Below are 4,208 nucleotides of genomic sequence, written 5' to 3' on the forward strand. Positions count from 1 at the left end.
GCTATCTTTTTTTTATGACGCATGCATCTAGCCCAGAGGTCGCAACTGGGTACCTGATACCCAACCCTGGTGTGGCCGGGTAGACCATGAGTCACTGGTGAGTAACTGTTTGTCCCTCATTTCCCAACGTCTTGTCTCTTCTCACAATTCAAGTTCCTAGAATCAACCCACCCGCGCCTGCAACATCGCTTCATCCCAGAGGTCGCAATCAGGTACCCGATACCCGTACCCTACCCGTACCCGGCCGGGTACGGTACAGGAACGGCCGGGTACGGGTACCCGTTTGCGACCTCTTGTTTAGCCTGGAAATGACAAATTAATTAATTGTTTCTGCAGCTGTATGGGAGAGACAATTGTGGATACGAGAAATATGGCGAAGATTAAAGTAAGCGGTCTTGCACATGGAGGAAATGTGAGAAGAAAAGGAGGTGTTGGAGTCAAGAATGAAACCCAGATTTCGTGCCTGTTGACAAATATGGCGATCAGAGACCTGCGGATGGACAGTAGTTTGCTGATGCGAGGTAATTGATGTTTTTTTTAAAGAGAACTTCAGTTTTAGAGTTATTAAATGTACAAACATTTGCTGCGAGACAGTCAGAAACTGCAGTAAAACACGAAGATCGGATGGGAAGTGGATTTAAATCTAGATTGATTGAAACTACATATCAATTGTGTTAAACGAGGTATACCCTAAACTATGCTTTGTGTTAAGCATTATTCAACCACGATCTGATACATTCACTTTGATTGTTGGACAGTAATGCACCTTTCTCAATATCTTGTTGAATTGCGTATTAATTGCGAGCCTCAGCTCAAGGGTGCGGAGGCAATAAATGAGTACGTTCGCAATCGGGCTGAGCAAGAACACCAACTGAGCGGCGCATCTCAAGTTGACGCCCTCACTGTTCGCATCCTTCACAAAGCGCGGCAAAAGGATGTCTAAAAAAACTGACGTGAAAAACACAGCGAGTGCCATGAAATGCGTTCCGAATGTGTGCATAGCTTTGCTCCTGAACGCAGAGCTCGAATTCTTGCACTCAATAAAAATTCGAATGTAGGTGTACGCAACCACACAGAGAGGGAATACAACAAACGTTGCAACCATTGACGATGCGACAACATCCATTTTGCTCGTGTCACCGACAGCCAACTTTAATAATCCCATATTATCACAAACTATGCCCTGGATTTGCCTGTTTTTTTCGCTTAATTGCATTGAAAGTTGAAGGCTGACTAGAATGCTGACTGCAACCGCTGCCATCAACCAGGACAATAATGCCATGAAAATGGATCTTTTTGCAGTAACCTTGGTGTGGTAGTGCAATGGGTAGCAGATGGCCAGGTAGCGATCAACAGACATTATAGCCAGTGTAAAAATCTCATTCAATGCAGATATGTGAATTGTGAACATCTGTGCGACACATGCCACGTACAGGATCTCTCTGTTGCCCGTCAGGAGAACTTGCAGCTGCTTGGGCAAGCCACCTGTGCTGATAACGATGTCGCCAATTGCGAGATTGCACAAAAAAATGTGCATGGGCTTGTGTAAGTCTGTGGATACTGCCACCGTCACAAGCACCAGCAGATTGGCTGCAGTTATAGTTAGGTACATCACAAGGCACAGGCTGAATATCAGCACCTGTATAGAGTATGGGGCATCAAATGTGGCGAGGAGGAGCACGGAGCTTCTGTTCTCCATAATTGCGTTCCTTGGGCTCCTGCGTTGATAGCCTGAGACCTTATCAATCAGTCCCTGTTGAAGTCACAAAACATTGTTAAATAAAACATCATGGGATCTCCTTTTCCATTACCAAAATATGAGAATAGGTTTTTCCCCTTTTTATTTGGCAACAAAATAGCTTTTAAGTTGTTAAAACACCAAACTGAAACCTTTTATATTTTGGTACTGGCAAAGGAGGTCCCATGATGTAGATGCTCACCCCGAGCTCTCATTACTCTGATGGTGCGTTGTCTTTGTGCTGTGTTCGCCTTTTGGAGTCCTTTGGTCTAACACCGTTTGAGACGAGGCTAAAAAGAAAGATGGCTCTGATGTGGACCAATCAGTTTCAAAGACAATGCATATATTATCCGAGTATTTTTTTGTTGGCATTTAGACCACAAATATTGTGGTTAATGCAGACATGATTCATTGTAATAGATTTTAGTTTGGTGTTTTAACAACTTAACACCTGTTTTGTTGCAGATAAAAGGGGAAAACCTATACTCAAATAAAAACAGTTTGTGAAAATGCGTACAAATGCTCACTAATAATATGAACAATAACTGACGAACAATAGCTCAAAAATAGAAGAAAACTCACCTTGTTTTTGTTGCTTGAACTGAGATCAGATCAGTGATGCTCGTGGAATCTGCTGATTTATATGCGTTTTGGGGACCACGTGACCGTGAGCCTTCAGGCGCGATGGGAGGTTCCGGGCTGGCTGGTGCGTGCTGCAGCGCCCTGCGGATTTACCCATTGCCCTGAGGAGTCTTTTGAGTCAAGATTAGCACGTAATGTGATATGTACACTTCGGGTTGGGAGGTGACTGCATTAGAAGCAATTGGGTCATGTTTCCAGTTATTTTTTAAAATCACTACATACATTTTTAAATGCTTCAACATATATTGTTGAAAAAAAATCTATTTTTTAAAGGCATCGTGTTGTATATGGCACAAATATAAAAATGGTGTATATGTCTCCGAATAAGTTTATTTGCTTAGATAGTGTGTTAATGCATGTATGACTTAGAATGTATTATCTATGGTGGCTTTACATATAGAGTGCATTCATAGGTAGTGTTTTACTGTGGGCACCAAGTATGCAAGCCTCCATAACAGAATAAAATGAGATGTCACTTAGAATTCCATCATCCATTACTATTGCCCCTGGGTATCAATTTAAAATCTTGTATTCTAATTAGTCCATATACCTTCCTAGTGGGGATGTTATTGCTCAACGGGCTCATTAATGAACCCATGAACTGCTGTAATGTCAATTATGACTTTTCGGGCTGTACCTGTGGGAATCCGCGTATCTGTGACCTATCTTCACAAGCCTGGCTCTCAGCTGTCTGCTCTCTCCTGAAAGTCGTGATGTTGGGTCACTTCATAAAGACTCGGAGGGTTTCCTTACAGCCTAAATAATTGGCTTTTGGGCTGTAATTAACCTCAACACCTGAAGACATTTAACATTGCACTTAACTACATATCTATTATGTTAAGTCAGTTTGGTATTTTCAATGTACTAAAAATTAACACGGGCAACCGGCTGTCAAAACATTGCAAAACTCGATACACAAAGGGGTTTCACTTGAACACCTGGGCACATCGATATGTGAGGCCAGAACAGTTGCTTTGGAAATCACTCCCTTCCGTTCATTTGTTGAGGTCGCAACAATTCCAAATATACAGAGTTACCAATACCTAAATGTAGATATATTCAGTTAAATCATGACATCAATCTGAATTTTCAGAGATGTTTAATTGCGCTGGTAAGTTATGACATTTCGGATTTTCCTGTTAATTTCCTGTCCCCCCTCTCTCCAAAATGTACGAACCTTCCCAGAATATCGACAACGAACTCAGTGATGTGGTCATTATATGTTTATTTTTGTTCACGATGGTGTTCACATTTATTTACAAATCATCGTGCACGTTGATAAGTTGAAGAGTGTGTTGGCAGCTCCTTTCCGAGGTGTCAATAATCCAACACGCAGGGCGTGGAGAGGTTTTGATTACAGCAGGGCAATCGAGATGAATTGACACAGCATGCACGTGTGTCTACCCAGCCCGCCCTGTCCCTCTCCTCCCGTGAATCGTAACGAGGGAGACAGGTCGGTTTGTCTATGGCAGTGTATAGTACGGTGTAGAGTCGCGTGATGTAGGAAAAAGTTTAGTTGGAGGCATATCAATATAATGCAGCTCTAACATTATGCATTATATTGATATTCCTCCAGTGTAGTTTAGATTGGAATTTAAAATATTGTAATGTATAGTAGTCTAGTTTATAGCATAGTTGTAACGCAGCACAGGGCAGAGTAGCGCAACGTGGTTGTTTCTCTCTCTCTCTCCCCCCTCCTCCGTTCCGAGCATAGATGGATTCGTCCGTTTGAACAACGCTCGCCGCTTTCCGTGGTTCTAACGTTAAGAAAAAAACCGACACTTTTTTCGACATACAAGTGTAATGTATAATGATGTATTGTTAGTAG

General features: G+C 42.2%; 1 pseudogene; it reads right to left on the reverse strand.

Moving 5' to 3' along the window:
* Positions 1-377: 377 nt before the first annotated feature.
* On the reverse strand, positions 378-3,607 carry LOC133357475 (olfactory receptor 1E16-like; annotated as a pseudogene).
* Positions 3,608-4,208: the final 601 nt, after the last annotated feature.

This window comes from Lethenteron reissneri, chromosome 58, assembly GCF_015708825.2.
Source record: "Lethenteron reissneri isolate LAM-NWPU_2019-01 chromosome 58, ASM1570882v1, whole genome shotgun sequence".
Classification (NCBI taxonomy): domain Eukaryota; kingdom Metazoa; phylum Chordata; class Hyperoartia; order Petromyzontiformes; family Petromyzontidae; genus Lethenteron; species Lethenteron reissneri.